Below are 18,017 nucleotides of genomic sequence, written 5' to 3'. Positions count from 1 at the left end.
AGCAGCAGTGCTAGCTGGTGAACCTCTCACCTTAATCATGTTTTTGACCCCTGTTGCTAGTAGACAAGTAGCTGTGCCAAGCTGCAGCCTACAGCTGGTTTTCCACTTCTGACTTCTTTTGAGGAAGAACAGGCAGTGAGGCTTTCTGTAGGAAGCTATGCCTTCCTTTCCTCTGTTAATGTTGCTCAGGTTGCCAAAGAACCTGAGGGACAAACAGCATCTGATGTTGTTTTCCTGGGAGGGAAGTGAAACAGAAACTAGCCATCATTTTAGAACAGCTGGACTGGCTTCATTACTGTACAAAAAAAAAAAGTATCAGTTTGCTCTTTGGTTCCCTCTTCTCTCCTCAGTATCCTCCTTTAACTTTCATCCCAGGACAGGAATAGGAATAGGAATAAAAATACCTCTTGAGTTATTACTTCTGCCTCGGTATTGGGAGCAAGGTGCAAAGAAATCTGGAAACTGTCATTCCTGGGTTTTATCAGAAGGGGAAAATCTGTTGCAGATACAGAAGAAGCAGAAATGTAGTGGAGGCAAAACACAAAATTCTCTGAATGCAGGAGAATTATCATGAAGCCAAAGGAGTGCGTAGTTAATTCCTGTGGGGATCCTGGGACCAGAGATCACTTGCTATGAATTTGCCGGAGTTGGCAAAACTAAATGTCACAAGTGAGCTAGTGGGAGTTAAAAACTGAGCATGCACAAAAGCCAGTGTTGTTGTTTTCTGTTTTCAAAGAAACTAAATCTTGCCTTCTTTGTGTGGCAGCAGAGTGCTTACTCATAGTTCTTGAATGCCTGAGGCTGACCATGAGGCACTAATTATGCATGAGAGTAATGACAATATGGAATAATCTCTCTTCCTCAGCTGCTTTACTCCATTCAGAGGCACTTGGAAGACAATTCTTCATTTGGCGTAAATGAATTTTGTGCTGGGCTTCACTTTGCGTAGGAAAAAGGAATGGAGTGCTTTCAGTCCACTGTAACAACATCATAAAATTGACAATTTCAACAAAGTAGATTGTCACCTAAATTAGCTAATAAGGTTTGAAACAAGACAGACAAAAGCCAAATGGAAAGAGCAATTTGCTGTAATTCAGTTTTTACAGTTTAATGTTTTCACAGCTAAATAAGATACAAAGGGATTTACATCTTATTTGTTTTCTTCTACCTTCCTGCTCTGTATATCAGCCAATCAAGAAAGCTCCAAGCTCAGGTGGAAGATAATATGCACTTTTAATTTATCTTTGACTCCCCAAAACCTGAAAGTGTACTTTGTTAAGTTCATAGCTCATCCTATACCCTTGAAAAAAGTTAAATTCAACAGATTCAAGCTTCCATGTCTTCTAAACTCTTGGTTTTGTAGCCATTGCTTATCTTTATCTGAAGATATACTGCCAATATACTTATTATTTATTTCATGCAGATGACCAAAATTGCATTAGTATTCTTATATGGAATGCCAGTATTACCATACTTAATATATAATTTATTAATTTCATTTTTTAAGTGATTTTTTTCCTAATTTGCTGTTTTCAGGTTATTAAAATCATCCAGGAGGTTAAGGAGGCAACAGTGTGTTTTTATTTGATTTCTTGATAATTTTCTCAGCCTAAGCAGAACCAAAGTTGTCTAACTCCAGAAGAACCTAAAGGAGAAAGGTATGCTTTGAAGAACCAAGGTTCCTTTTGAGTTCAGTCTTACTGATTCTGATGAAGAAAGTGTTACTTTTGTACTAGCCCATATTACAAGATTACTCTGCAATCTTCTATGCAGTCAGTGCAGAAAGATGATTATATGTGGACTGAATTTTTGATTCATCATCAGTCAGTTAAGCTTTGTTACATTTCAAGCCTATGGATTTAATCAAATGAGACTTCAAGACTGGAGGTCATTCTGGAGATCTCAGCTTATGCTTCTAAAGTGTTATTTTCTTTTTCTTTTCATATAAGAGCTTCTTTTCATACACTATTTTGTTCAAGGATTGGGATTTGGTGCTCTGTCTTCAAGCAAGGGTAAGTCATGTGGAAGAACTAGAAAAGGACAAAACAATTTAAAAAAATTCATAACCATGAATATATTGGTTGGAATTATGTTCCTTCAGGTTCTCTTTTGACATTTGGACTTTTGGTCTTTTCTATTCAAAAACTTAACTTAACAGGTAGACGTCGTTGGTGGTGCAGAGTCTGGCTGGAGACCTGTAACCAGTGGTGTCCCCAAGGGGTCTGTGCTGGGTCCAGTCTTGTTCAACATCTTCATCAATGACCTTGATGAGGGGATAGTGGCCACCCTCAGTAAGTTTGCTGATGATACAAAGTTGGGAGGATTGGCTGACACGCCTGAAGGCTGTGCTGCCATTCAGCGAGACCTGGACAGGCTGGAGAGCTGGGCAGTAAGAAACCGGATGAGGTTCAACAAAAGCAAGTGTAGGGTCTTACACCTCGGGAGGAATAATTGCATGCACCAGTACAGGCTGGGGGATGAGCTGCTGGAGAGAAGCTCTGCAGAGAGGGACCTGGGTGTCCTGGTGGACGACAGGTAGGCCATGAGCCAGCAGTGTGCCCTCATGGCCAAAAAGGCCAATGGCATTCTGGGGTGCATTAAGAAGAGCGTGTCCAGCAGGTTGAGGGAGGTGATCCTCTACTCTGCCCTGGTAAGGCCTCATCTGGAGTACTGTGTCCAGTTCTGGGCTCCCCAGTACAAAAAAGACAGGGATCTCTTGGAAAGAGTCCAGCAGAGGGCCACAAAGATGGTGAAGGGCCTGGAGCATCTCCCCTATGAAGAAAGGCTAAGTGAACTGGGTCTGTTTAGCCTTGAGAAAAGATGACTGAGAGGGGACCTGATCCAGCTTTATAAATATCTGAGGAGTGGCGACCATAGCGGTGAGGCCAGTCTCTTTTCAGTGGTACGTGGAGACAGGACGAGGGGAAACGGACATAAGCTGCAGCACAGGAAGTTTCGCACGAATGTGCGTAAGAACTTCTTTATGGTGAGGGTGACGGAGCACTGGAACAGGCTGCCCAGGGAGGTTGTGGAGTCTCCTTCTCTGGAGATATTCAAGTCTCGCCTGGATGCTTACCTGTGCGACCTGGTGTAGGGAACCTGCTTTGGCAGGGGGGTTGGTCTCAATGATCTCTAGACGTCCCTTCCAACCCCTACAATTCTGTGATTCTGTGATGATATATCTACAACTCAAAGCATCTACATAAAAAATAACAGAAAACATCTCTGATATCTCTGTCAACATGTCTAATGTTTTGAGACAGTCTGGAAGACATTGCATTAAACAGGCTTCCATTGCTCATTGCTTTAGGTTGATTACCCATATTTTCTCTTTGCAGTAAAGTTTTTCTAAATGCATTTCATTCAACATAGTATTTCTACAAATGGCAGCTCATTGTTGAATAGCTAACACTGCTTTGATGATTTTGTTACTTCAGTTTCTATTTGCATAGCAGAATCCTCTACAGAACTAAGGCAGGCCATTCCTTTGTGTCAAAATTTTTAGAAGTTGGAGCTTTAAAAGGGCACAACTTTCAACAGAGGAAAGATGAGTGCTTCATCCATTGAAAGTGCTTGAGGTTCACAAAAGATTCTTTACTTTCTTAGTGGTGAGGCCAGGGAGAACTGAAAGACCTTGCAAAATATTTTCACACACATGTGCAAAGACGACTTGGGACAGTTAAGTCTACTTAGGGCATTCTTGTGGGTTGTCAGAGAATGGTTTAATGGAGGTTTAAATGTACTTTTTAATATCCTAGCTGACAGCCTCAATCACTATGCTATCATCTACACTGAATTTATTTGGTCAGCCTCTTGTGTGTCTCTCTCCTGTCTCACATCAGCACGGTCCTTAGTCTTCCTGTTTTTTCCAAGCCCTCTAATATCTGACACACTGACTGAGTTAAAGGACTTCCATGTTCAATTTTTTTCCACAAAGAGAAAAAAAATTATACGAAGCTTCCAAGCAGTGTAGTTTTAACCTGTTTCTGACTACTCCTAGCTTCCAAACTTTCCACAAAATTCCATTCAAAATTTAGGAGTGATTTCCTGGCATGAGTTTATTTTAAAATAATAAGTTCCCATTAAGATTTCTGTTTTCAAGGAAATTGTATTTTTTACATTAAACGGTATGGTAAAAAGAAGATTTATGAATGTTTTTGTTTTTCTGCAGAAATACAAGAGGAGCAAAAAAGGAGCAAGAGTTGTAGTGAAGAACTAGAAATGCTCCTTCTCAACCAAATAGATCTGGCTATATTGACTGTACTGGGAGCTAGTTAGCCTCTGAAAGAAAAGTATATTTATGATAGTATCCTGTTTTGGTTTTGACATACACTGGTAGTTCTGGATGTCAAATCTTGTTTAAAGGGGTGAGCCCTCCAGTATAGCACTGTATTCCCACTAACTTTCCCTTTTCCCTGGGAGGTGGGTGGGCCAGTTCACATTTCTTGTTCTTTCTCTCATCCATTTAAGATGGTTGAAACTGCAATCTTATTCTATGTAGCTTCAGATCTAGTGTCATAAACTGAAGAACATCTTGGTAGAGTTCTTTGTTATTAGGCCAGATTTCCTTCAGTAGGATGAGAACTGTCTAGGTTGTAATTAACAGGAAATTTATTTTTATCTTAACATGCTGGACATTATAAAATGTAGATTGTGTTTAGAGTTCTTGAAAGCCTATAGACTTTAAAGTGGCATCTAATCAACCAGTGGAATTTGTTGCTGCGGGACATGGAGGCAAACAGCTTGAGAATCAAGGTGAATTAAGCACTTGAATAGGAATAATACCCGCAGTTAACTTGTGAGGTTAAAGTATTATGAGGTTTGTCAGTTCTTTTGCTTCTGGGCATAAACTGCCATCTCAGCTTGTGAAAGATCTTGTTTCTGCTCCTGCTTTTTGCTCCAAGCTGTTTGTGGGATGCTTTTAAAGGGTGTGAAACACTCAAGCAAGCTGGAGGGGGAGGATAGAGAAACGGATGGCCAACAACTTTATTGTTGGACAGGCACTGCCCAGATCATTTTCATTCCCATGGCTCTAAAGGATTCCAGAGCCCATGTGGGAGGCAAACAGCATAGCCAGTGGGCTGCCTCATATTGAGTCTTCTTTGCAGAAAATTGTCAAGGCTACAAGTGATTTATTGTTCTATCAGTGTATGGCCACTTATCCATACAAAATATAACCCCCTGATTATGCATGTGTCTTCTGCCACATGACTATAGTAAAGTGAATGAAATATTCTATCACTATTTACTCTAAGATCGAGATTATCTCGATGTTATTTTTTTACCTTTCTGGTAAATATAGAAAAAAAAAATTAGATTGGACATTCCTGCTTTTTAAAAACAAACAAATAAAAAACCACGATGTTTCTTCACAGATAGAGATTATACATATGTGTGTTATGGCTAGAAGTAAATGCCCAGGCATTAACTAAAGCAGCAGGTGTTAAGGGGATTGTTCACCTCTAGAATATTTGACAATACTATTCTAATAGTTAGCTGTTTGCCCTCAAGGGTTGGGATTTAAATATGGAACACATTGTAGCAAGGGTGGCTCTGGCTCAAAATGGTACATAAGGTTTTTTGTTTGTTTGGAGACTTGAAGTCTAAGACTAAAACTTTAAGCATTTGATTGTACTTAAGCAGATATTTACATTTACATTTCAAAGCTGTGTTTAGGCTGCAGGAGAGCAGAGAGACAATATTATCGGTAAAGACATTACATCAAAAAACAGACTGAGTGGCTTCCTTCAGGCAGAATTAGTGTCTTCAGATAGACTTGCAGGAGCAGTTGATGGTGCTACTTCATAGAGTTCTTTAAAAAAAAGGAGAATGCTGTGACAGCTTTGAATGATTAATATAGTCATGAGTGTTATCTAAAGCTCTAGCTGAACTCTAACAATAGAAAGTAGTGCTTTTCTTCCCGTTGACTTCAGGGAATCAGTCGAGGTGTTAGATATCCTGTTCTCAAAGCTCAGGATAAAGGGCTGAGGAACCAACTTAAATTCTTCTCAACTTTTCAAACTTTTGCAAATTTCCTTACTCCATCTGCAGCTCTAAACAGAGCAAGCTGTTGGAAATGCTGTAAATGTATCTCTTCTATTGAGCTGAGTGTGCGTGTAGCTGGGTTTTGTAATGTACACTACTGGATTAATGAATGGAGATAGCTGGACACAGACATTAACTATCTTCATGGCAACTACTGCCTCAAAGTTTAATATGGATCTACAGACTTTACCAATCCCTCAAGTGATCTTCTCTTTCAGTCACCGTGTGCTAAGATGAGTTGAGCAACTGGACAGACTACTATTACAGGATAGTAATTCCCTCATATTTCAAGCTCTATTTGTCCTGTTACAAAAGTCACAGCCTTGGGGGCACCAAAAGCCCTTTGTTGCCCTAATCAACCTTACCCAAGCCTCAACCCATGCAGCCTCAGCCTGTGGGCCCATAGGCTTCATTGAGCTCAATTCTTGGCTCCAGAGCACCTGAGTGATGCTGCAGATGTGCCTGTATCTTGCTGTCCTGAGGTGTTGACTGAATTTCCTGGATGATCACCAGGCTTGTGTTGTAGTTCTGTTTCCAATCCTGACTCCAGCCTGAGATACACTGTTGGTAGTCTTGCCTCTGGCTCTGTCTCCTCCAATCCTTACTAGATGACTTGAATCCCTGGATGGTCCTCATTCCATGCAGGGTAGACTTGTCTGTACTTCAGTCTGCAGCTCTGTTTCCTGAGACTGTTTTGTTACACTGGAAATGTGGAATAAACCAAAGTACATATATTGATAACCTAGAATTATCAAAATTCAGAGAGGAAGGAGAGAGAACTGCAGCTGTGGTGATGTGCTGCTTGATGTACTATAAACTAATTTACTCATCATAAACGACCAAGTGATATCTAACTTCATTGTGCCTATTCCTCTAGTCCAGACATGTAGCTAAACAAGGTCCTAATTCTAGCTTTGTGCAAGAAGGACAGCTTATAAGCAATTCTTAGACAGTATAAAACATTCTCCTTCCTTCCTGCAAAATCTGCTGGGGCTCAGTATGTCTGGTAGTGGTGGAGAAGAGAGGAAGAAGAGGAAGGGTGAGAGGAGTGAATATCCACTGCTAGCCATACCCAATGGAGAGAAAGACTATAATGATAAATGATGAGTTTTATGATAGAAAGGAAATACCTTCATCCAATGATCTGTGGCTGTTTCCAAGCACCCTGGCCAAGGCTCTGGCTACCTGACAGGAAGGGGTAGGTGGTTGGCTGTATTGGGCCAGATGAGAAATCTGCAAGCCTTGAGGAGTTTTCTCTCGTGGATGTAAGTGGTTCCTGCTGCCTGACTCCAGTTTGTTGTTAGGAAGCAGGAGTGTAGTGAGCAGATGTTATATCTGGGAGTTCTCAGTTACAGATCACCCCTTGGAGACTCTCACAGTGAGAGTTCTAGAAGATAGGGAATGAGGTAGCTATTATAGGCTGTATTTTTCTTATCTAGATAAGAAGACATAGGCAAGGAATTTTTTCAGGTCTTCATGTGCGGAATTTCTTTTGTCTTTTTATGTTGCCTAAAATAGAATTTGAGTGTTATCTTGAAATTAAGTTCTTTTTGTATTCAGCTAGAGGCATATCCGAAGCATTGTCTGAAAACTCAACAGAAAATATCTTATCACGTTAACTCTAATAACTCAGACACATATTTATGAATTCCAAAGAAAGAGAGGCTTACACCACACCTAACAAAGTTTACAAGAAAAACTCTAACTTTTTGCAAAGAAGAACATTTTCTCTCAAACATCAGGACTTTTTTCTCTTTTTTCTTCATTCTATTTACAGCCTGCTCTTTTCTTGGCTGTAAAACAAGTAAGCAAGCCTTTTCTCTGCTGATCATAAGGCAGTTTGTTTATGGTACACAAGTTCTGAAAAAACATAGCAGTGTGATTCCTACAAAGCACGCCCTAGCTTTCAGTCCCCAGATTTGTATAGGACTGCTTTTCTGCTAGACAAAATACTCTTGGGGCTTCTAGATAAACCTATTTTGTGTATATATGATTTTTCCTCCCTCTTCAACCTTTTCTCCCCCAAAAGAAAAAAAGTAGAAAGGAAAAAACAAAAATGACAGGGCATCTGGGAAATCTTAAACAAAGGGATGGATCACATTTCAAAATATTGTAATCTAAAAATAACAATTCTGATTTCCCTTTTCCTCTCTCTCTCTCCTGTTCCCCTACTTCCAGTGCAATTAATTTCCTTTAAAGGAAATTTGCATCTTAGGAATATATGAATTATGTAATACTTCATGAGATTAATTTTATTTACAAGACACAGTTGTGGTTTAAAAAATTGGGAACAAGGATAAGAGCAAGGCTGAGACTCATGTGGCTTGTGTAGTGTTGTTAATGTACATATATGCACACACATGCATGTGTAGTAATAGGATTAATAAAGCTAAAATTCATGCAGATTGTGTTAAGACTCATATTTTTAAGGGTTATCACATTAATTATTAAACATTTTGGCTTTGTGGACTTATTGTGGACTCAGTTCCAACTAAAGTTTGTATGTCTGACCTTGAATATAGTTTAGAGGTTTTCAGTTGCATGAATTAGATTGGAAGGTTTTGTTTGGTTTTGTTATGTTTTAACTTTCATTGGTGTTTTCAAAAGCAAAAAAGAATTTTACACCTTTTTGAGTGTCTCTCTGCTGCAGGTAAAGAATGTAACAGCTTTTGAGAGTGCAGCTAGAGCCAATAATAATTTGACTGACATGTCTTGGCACTGAAATGCCTATTAGAACTCACTGTCTTTTCAAGATGAAGATTTTAATGCTGGGCACTTGTTTCAGCTGAAAATTCACTCCCTTTATAGATCCAAGAAGCCTACATCAATGCTTATTTCAGGGCTTAGACTGAAGAAAGATTCTCAGAAGGATCTAATATTTCTGTTGATGATAGAATAAATCCTTCAGTGTCACAAAGTTTCCAAATTATGGAAGTTTCCAAGCCCAGTACATACTGCAAGCATGTTTCCATGCATAATTCATTGTACTTTTCCATACAGAATCCCAATGATTCCTTTGAAAACTGCAGAGCACAGTGAACTGTGATAACATTGTCACTGTTTTAGGCAAAAAATATATTTACTTTTGAGAATTTATAGGAAATAAAACAATTTGTATTGGGAGCTAACAGTGGATTCTAGGAATAATAAAGTCCATCATGGGAACAAATGTCTTCAGATATTTCATGGGCATGATTTCAGTGAAAAATAAGACAGAACAGTTTGACAATACATATAATTTTGTTTCATAGAAAAGCAACTTATTTTGTTTTATGTAAAATGTACACACTTTAAAAGCCAGTTCCAAAGTAAAATCTCTGATATTCTTTCCATGGACTTGAGAGAGTTCCAGTAGGTGGGAGGTTAGCTCTCCTACCTACACTGCCAGTAACCAGAGGAGGTTTTTTGAAGAGCTGTTTATTACATGGTATGATAGAACAAATTTTTTCAGCGCAACCCCCTGTCTCCTGTCGCTTGTAGTGCTAACACAGATTTGTGGTTCCTGCTGGAATCTGCCTGGATTTTAAGGCAGAATTTTAAATACACTGGTTTTTTTTATTTCTCTTTACTCACAATGCAATAAAAACTTTATTAACATTTAGAAAAACCTGCATGTGTAAGAGACCATGGCACTTATTTTACTTCAAGATACTTTACTGATTTCCCACAGCATTGATGACACTTTGTTGTGGAAGATACTATACATGTATAAGCGAATTTGTCTAAGTAGGCACAGCTGTTATAAAAAGACCGATATCCCAAATATTCAGTCTTATTTCTCTCGTTATCTACCTTGTGATGACGTCTTTTTACCTGTAAGTAAGCATCATCATCAAGTTTCTGAAAGTGTTTTCCAATCCAGTATCAGCAAGGATGAACAAATCTGTTTAATTCTAACAGCTGCATCACAGCACTGTGCTTCTTTCAGAATCATAGAATCATAGAATCATTTGAATTGAAAGGGACCTTTAAGGTCATCTTGTCCAAGTCCCCTTCAATGAACAGGGGCATCTACAGCTAGATCAGGTTGCTCAGAGCCCCATCTGTCCTGCCCTTGACTGTCTTCAAGGACAAGGCATCTACCGCATCTCTGAGCAAACTGTTCCTGTGCATTATCACTCTTACTGAAAATATTTTTTTCCTTGGAATCCAAATAATTGTAGAAATTTGGGGTGAGATAATGCTTTACTGGATCAGCCTATTACAAACCTGTTGAAACAGAGATTAAATGACGCTATGGAGAAGAGTAAGGTAATTCTATACATCCAGAAATTTGGTGACTCCTCAACTGCTATGTAATGGCTTTTATTCATCTCTTTGCTGAAAAGTCAAAGGTAATTATTTAGAAGAATCCAGTTTTAGGTACTGAGTTGATATGGTTAAGTTAGCTGTGTCCCTGCACTTCTTATATAGACATTCTGAGTGACAGGATTTTCCCAAGGCTGACAAAGAGAAGGAAGCTATATAGCAATATAAGGGCAATATAACTGCTTCTAGCAGCACCTGCAGAAGGATCCCAGCAAGATTGATTTCATGGGATCATGTAGCATAATGGCTGTCAAAATCCTATATGACAGGGGCCTTCACGTAGGAGGTCTTCCTTGGAGCCTACTAAGGACTTTTCTTCTCAAAAAGGAAGATATAACTGAGTGATTATGATGCTGAACCGTAAGTGATAAGTCCTGAAATAGAGCACAAACAAACTTCTTTGAATAGCAAACCTTTCTTTTCAGCAGTTTCACGGTTTGTCAAAACCCTCTTTTATGGAGCAGAGAAGAGCAATTGTTCCCCCATGTCAGCCTACAGGAGCAGCAGTAGCCACATGCAAGCTACCTCACTGCTCTGCAATTTGCAGTGTTATAGAATATCTGCATAAAGCACACTGAAACAGTCTTTGTGATTCTCATGAATTTGATTAACATTTCATGTAGCTTCAGTTCTAATTCCAGTCTAGCATTTTTACATATTTGTGCCACAAGCAAAAATCATTTTTTCCCCTAAGCAATAGTAAAAACTCTTGAAATTCATTGTGCCTCAGCAAGGCTCCCTTGAGGAAAATATTTTATTACTTTTCCTTTCTACCACACAATCTAACAAAGATTAACAAACAAGTATATTATACTACACAGATTTATTTGGATTAGAAGTCATGTTTGTTAGAAACTAAATAGTTGTCACAGTTTTGAAAATATTTTGGATGAGTAAAAAGTGCATTTATACAAGGAAGTTTAGGCAGAATTAAGAAAAATTGTTTTAAGATTCCACAGATAATATGAAGCTTATAATTTCTTTTGAAGATTTCAAGCTATATTGCTCTTGAAACATCCTGAGCTTAGGCTGTTTTATCCTTGTGCAGTTCTGAGAGTTCTCTTATGTTTCAGCTCAGTCATTCTACACTATAATTGTAACAGCCCTATTGATACCCTTTTGACAGTTTCACAAGAAAGATAAGAACAAATCCTGAAGTAAGTTTTCAAGAAAAGAGCTAGAAACCCACTACTCTGAGCCCTACTTTGTTTCTGGTAAAAGTACTTTTTTTTTTCTATTAGTGCAATTGTTCTACAGTTCCACAGATGTGTTGTGAACCATCTTTGAGGTTTGAATGAATGAAGACAAATTTTTGTCTTTGTTGTGCATGAAACTCTAGCTACCTGTCATTTAACTTCACAACAAAGAGAGTAGAAGTGATGTAATTCTGCTGCCAGCAGTACTGTGAGAGCCACATCTCTTTAGAATCAAATTGAAGACCAAATCTGAACTGATCAGGCTGGGCTGTGTTTGTCATCAGGATCAAATCAGTATGATTAGTAGTGCCTAGGGCATCATCTACTCTATCTGAAGCTAGGCAATTAATATGGGTCTCTAAAAGGGCCACTTTTTGTTCACTAGTTATCATGGGAGCCCAAAGTGTAGAGATTGAAAGAGAGGGTAATTGAGTTTCAACTAAACTCTGCTGCATTTGGTAAGCACAGCAAATTTCTAACATAGAACACATACAAGTGGAAATAGACTTGATAGCATTTATTGTGACAGCTGATGCTGATGATTTGACTTCTTCTATTAAATGCATGACTCATCTGCAGTTTGTTTTTAGATTGTCTAGATTATGTGTATTTAAAGTCCTTTGGGGATTTTAATTCTGAATTCTGTCTGTGATAAGGAAAACAGTAGGCATGTTGAACATATGAAGAAGCAAAAAGGAACAAGGGTTTCTCAGATTCTGCAGAAGAGTTACAAGCCCTAAGAAGCCAGATAATGCATATATATAGAATAAACTCTTCCTCATATTCTGTTTTCTAGAGTCTTTTGTTTTATTAAGCAGTGGTAGAAACTTGCAAGCGGCCTTTCTGATAATACTGCAGCTACACATTTAGCATGTTGGAGTTAATCTGCCTTCCCTAGAAAAGAGAACAAAAAAAGTCTATGGTTGGTGGTAGGATCAGGTGATTGAAGAAAACTTCCTCAAGGCACCCTAATTTTAAGATCAGAAATCTGTAGTGAAACTCAACAAATAACAGCCAGCATTCAAACCTAAGCCAGCATTCTTTGCATGAACACCTGTTGGTTATTCAGATATGAACTACATCCTGGGTGCTGAGTTTTCCTCTGTATTATTTCTGTGGTTTCAAACATTTCACTTTTTCTGCAGCAGTATATGCTACAGTTTGGAGAACTCTCTTCACTGTCTCCCCAGAGATGTACCTCTCTTCAGGAAGAAAAAAAAAAAAGGAAAAAAAAGAAGAAAAACACTGAACCTTCTTTCTTCAAAACTAAAAGACCTTTGTCCCAAACCACACATGTAGATTTTAAACAGAAAATAATATGAAAGCACAGTGCTTCCTTTATAGCAGACCTTATGTGCCTTATGCAGTTTTCTGAGTTCCTGTGTCCATGGATTTATGATGTGCTCTACACTTTCCACATTCTCAGTGTTGTTTTCCCACATTTGAAGGAGAAATGATCAAGAGATTTGTGCTGGAGTGAAATTTATTCTGTCTTAAGCTGTGTAAAGGTTCCAAATTCACCACAGCATGGAAAATAGAAATGCTGTAAGCATCTTGGGCCCTTCCCAGGCATGTAGACACCGTGCTTTCTGTAGAAATGAACGTTACAATCTTCTGATTACTGTTCTTGTCTGAACTGCTTTTCCCTTTAATAGACCAGGTAAATATGAATGAAGCATATACTTTAATGCCATGGAGATGGTTTCTGCATGGGAAAATAACCCCTACCCCAATGAAAATTTGCACCAAATGAAAAGACTGAGGAACTTGAGCCATCTTTCTTTTTGGTGATCTGTAGATGCGGACTATGAGGACTCCAAGAGGATCCTTTTTTCTGGGGGGAGGAAGACCAGTAATTTAATATTTTCAAAAATGCTTTAAAAAACATTTTAGGTTTGTGGAAAATGGAGTCACACTGACCAAGTTTCCTTTGTGTGCTAGAAACCTATGAGTGGTCACCAGAGCTTAGGCACTGAATCCACTGTCCCACTCTGTATATACTCTGGTAATGCCCCTTTTCTACAACAGTTCCTAATAGCAGCGCTGCCAAACTAACCTCCATATTGCTTTACAAAGAACCTCCTCACTGCCTACTCCACGGCTTTGAAATTGCTTGGAAATGGTAGTTATTACAGACATACTCCAGTACTCTCTGTTGAGGAATATTCTAATTCAGCTGAGATTTCTCCGTGCTTTGCCAACTGCTCTTTCCACAGAACAAACAGAAAAACACAAGTGAATATGAAGAACGAATTTCTTCTTATTCGAATAACAAAATAGAACTACAGAATTAATAGAACTTAAAATTGATTCTACAGATCACCTATTAACCATGTAAAAGCTCTCAAGACATTCTCAATCATAAGCTAATCAATACTTTCTCAGGATTCCTGGGCATTACTTGCACAGAAAGAAATAGAGACAATCAGGAATTATTTATATATTTCTTTGCTCCTTCAGCAAGTAGTTCCAGATTCAAAGACCTCTTGTAGTTAATTAGGATGCCAAGTTTTAACAGTGTTATTGAAGGATTACTGATCTCCGTGTCTGATTTTAGAAATATTAATATCTCTGTGGTGTGGATAGGTAGAACTATTTTCCGATCAGAGAATAAACATGACTTGTTAATGACTGTGCTAGTGCTCAACAGGCTACAGATCTGTATACAGCTGTGAAGGAAATCTTCCTGCCTGGAATTGTTAATCATATTCTAATTTTTCAAATATTTGTGTGCACACAGATGTTTGAAACTTAAAGGAACAAATAAATTGATAGCCATGCTTCATTCTCTTTTCTGTGTTTGCGTAGTAAGCGCAGTTCTTTATTATCTCTCAAATCCCATTAGAATGTGGCAGTAATCAAATCTGAGACAGTAATAGGTCTAGGGAATAAATGTGTATTATTTTGGCATCAAAGGATATTGGTGATTTGCAGCCTAATGTGTTCCTCACTGCATTCCTTTTCATTTTTGTTATTCTACAGATATTTTTAGACTACAGACACTATTAGCTGAAACGAAAATTATCTTATTCAGTACAATCTAGCCACATAGCAGTCAAGTGTTAGATAAGTAAATCTCTAGCTACATACTCTATGGTCAAAGTCAAAAGTTTCTTGATATATCCATCAGCAGAACTATGTTGGATAGAATAATTTCCTGAGTATAATGGAGTCAGATGATATTAGATATTCATTTTTATACTACTTTTATTCTAAGATATTAAACCTAATAAATTTTTGAGATACTGAAGAAACTCATTCCAAATATTGATTTACATTAAGGCAGATGGAGATTGTGTTAACAGATGTGCATTTTCTTACTGTGTCTCCCTGAGCCTTAATACTTCCCTAAAACAAAAAAGTTGAAATATCAGACTATCAGAGTCCCCATCTCCACAGCCCCCTTGTATCACACTGAAGCACTAGGATTCCAAATTTTACCTCAGTGAAGCAGCTCACAGTGTAAAGTTGAAAAGCAATACTCTTGTGAAACTTGGTTGCTTTGATCCATGTGTCAGGTTTTGCTAGAATTGTCAGTTAAAGTAGATTCTGCTCTAATGATTACAAACTGAATAGCAGGGTATTCCACTCTCCTGATCTCTTGCTTCCGAGGCCAAAAGAAGCTGCAGAGACAGCACATTTGGCTCCCTCAGGAAGGATGTTAGTTTTTTGCTTGTTTTGAATCTCTCACTTCACCCTCTAGCCTGTGAGCAAACACAATGGGCAGGCTCTGAAAAGAATTTTCTCAAGATCAGCTTGAAGGAAAGATGATACCAGTGGTCTGGCAGTGGGGCTAATCATGCTTTAGAAACCAACATGACTCTACCACACCAACCCACAAAAAATAATAATATGAATGGTAAAATTAATTTTGGAAATGAGTAGTGCAATGGTATGAGCACAAGTACAGCATAAAAGAGAGCCAGAGAAACTGGAATGGTAACAAAAATGTGTTGGATCATAAGCAGAAGAAAGAGACCTTGGAATAGGTCAGGTAGGTAAGATAAACTGAAAAAAAACCCAGCAAAAACAACAACAACAACAAAAAACCGCAAACAAACAAAACCCAACACTACTACATTGTCAGTTATTCTATTACCTTGCAGTAGATGGCACTGTGGAACTCCCATGGGCTGCTAGGATTTAAGAGGCTGAAACTGGTATAATGTAAAAATCGCTATTTTCTTCTTCAAGGAATGTGATCAAGGGCATTAAAAGTACAAAATATCCTAATACAGTAGAATCTTCCTAAATGGACAAATTAAAAAAAAAGACACCTTAACTAAAATAATATAAATAATAATAACTATAACAAAAAGTAGAGAAGTCATTTCTGCCACAAAAGAATAACTGAATAGAAAACAGGTTTTCTTGTCTATCATATAGGCACTAAAGTCACAATATAGGTCTCAGTGACTTGTATATGAAATAGGAAAAAAATGCACTTCAGAACAAAAGATAAATATTATATTCAGAATGTTGGGCACGAAAAGAACTTCTCTTTGTTTTGACTCAAGATTTTTGAATGGCAGAGGCAGGTATTCTGTAAGCTACTTCAGGAATACTTCCCAAATTCATCATAGTGATGCAGTCTTGGACCATTTGGATTTTGAAGCAAGCAGAACAACAGGGCTTTTGAAAACATGTCTACAATTTAAAAATCTGAGACAGAGTTGGAAACACTACCAGTTGATCCATTTTTTAGTGAAATTTGACTTTGCTGTATTGCAATAATTAGAATTGACTGATCTGCCTCAATGCACACAGTTACTTTGGAGTTTTATTGTATTCTGCAATGAATACACACAGTAGATAGAGTAAGGATTCAGTGTTAGGATGTCTTTTTCATAATAACTAATGCCCAACCAAATGTCCTAGTTTGGTATGTCATTGTAATAACTCCCCTTACAAATGTTCCTTTGTATGCATGAGTGCTATACTTATGTATGTAGACCAAGAACATGTAAGTGCCCCGGCATTTTTAAAAACTTAATTAGAATCTTATTCTACTCAATGCAATCAACCTGGCTTTTAAAGCCTACATCACAGACTTTGTGCAGTGTCCATGGAAATTTTTCTGAAGCGTCGTTTTTTGATGGACATAAATTTCCCTACTTTCATTTATGGAAACAAAATGTTCCATTAATAAAATAAGAATCTCATTGTATTTCAACCTGGTTTGAGATCAAAGAAAATATATTCAGTAGTGGAATCTCTACCTCAAAGAACTTGGCACATTTGAACAAAAAATGTGATACTTATATTTACTGATGCACATGCATTGGGATTCCACTTCTGACAAAATGGCAGAGTTTTATGAGGAAGCCCTGCAGAAAAGAACTTGGAAGTACTGGTGAATGGCAAGCTGAACATGTACCACTGCAGCTCAGAAAGCCAGCCATATCCTGGGTTGCAACAAAAGAAGTGTGGTCGGCAGGTCGAAGGAGGTGATTCTGCCCCTCTACTCTGTCCTCGCCTGGAGTAGATAGATCCAGATATACAGTCTTCCGTACAGGAAAGACTGGTAGAACATGACGAGAGAAAGGCCACAAAAATGACCCAAGGGATGGAACACCTCTCCTGCAAAATCAAGCTGAGAGAGAGCTCAGGCTTGTTCAGCCTGGAGAAGGCTCTGGAGAGATCTAGTAGCAAGCTTTCAGTAACTAAAGAGGAGTTATAAGAAAAAGGGGACAGACTCTTTTAGCAGGGTCTGTTGTGGTAGGACAAGGGAAAACAGTTTCAAAATAAAACAGAGGAGATTACGACTGAATATAAAAAAGAAGTTTGTTACAATAAGAGTGGCACATAAATGAGGCAGTGGCACAGGTTGCGCTGACAGGTGGTGAATGTCTTGCAGGAGAGTTGAACTAGATGACTTACAAGGATCCCTTCCAACTCACACGATTCTATGATTCCATGATTCTAAGATGCAAGGTCCTTTTTATCATTCTTATGATAAATTAATAAATTACTGTGGTACAACATTTTGGAGTAGGACTTTTCAAAAGTATACTCCAGCTACTGCTATTTTGCTTCTAGCACAAAGAGTAAGGGAATAATAAAAGATTTTAAGACATTTTGATTGAATCAATGAAATACAGGGTGCCCTGGCTGAATACAGAAAATAATGAAAAAAAAAATAATCAGTATGCCTTTGCAAAACTCATCTCCTACTTGAAAAAGTACAGTTGGAAAAGGATGAATCAACTGATAATTGCTTTTTAAGGAAACTGTCATTTGTCAATCTGAAATCTCTGTCCACACAATAATAGCTATTAATAGAATCTCTTACTGTAAACAATATGTTTCTACTCTTATTATTTCTTTATATATTTTGCATTTATAGAAGATCTAGTATATAATTACTACTAGAGTATCCTGAGATACCCAGCCATTTTTTGTGCGGGTTGCATGACAAGGAATTTCTTTCTTTCTTTCTTTCTTTCTTTCTTTCTTTCTTTCTTTCTT

General features: G+C 38.0%; 1 protein-coding gene across 1 annotated transcript in view; it reads left to right on the top strand.

Moving 5' to 3' along the window:
- Positions 1–2,200, top strand: part of KLHL42 (kelch like family member 42) — a 44,638-nt gene extending 42,438 nt beyond the window's left edge. The window contains exon 10 of the transcript XR_004161172.1: positions 1,537–2,200. The gene's annotated coding sequence lies outside the window, so the exon portion shown is untranslated. The remainder of the gene's footprint in view (positions 1–1,536) is intronic.
- Positions 2,201–18,017: the final 15,817 nt, after the last annotated feature.

The sequence above is a fragment of the Meleagris gallopavo genome, chromosome 1 (assembly GCF_000146605.3).
Source record: "Meleagris gallopavo isolate NT-WF06-2002-E0010 breed Aviagen turkey brand Nicholas breeding stock chromosome 1, Turkey_5.1, whole genome shotgun sequence".
NCBI classification, from domain to species: Eukaryota; Metazoa; Chordata; class Aves; order Galliformes; family Phasianidae; genus Meleagris; species Meleagris gallopavo.
This window is presented reverse-complemented; position numbering and strand designations above follow the sequence as displayed.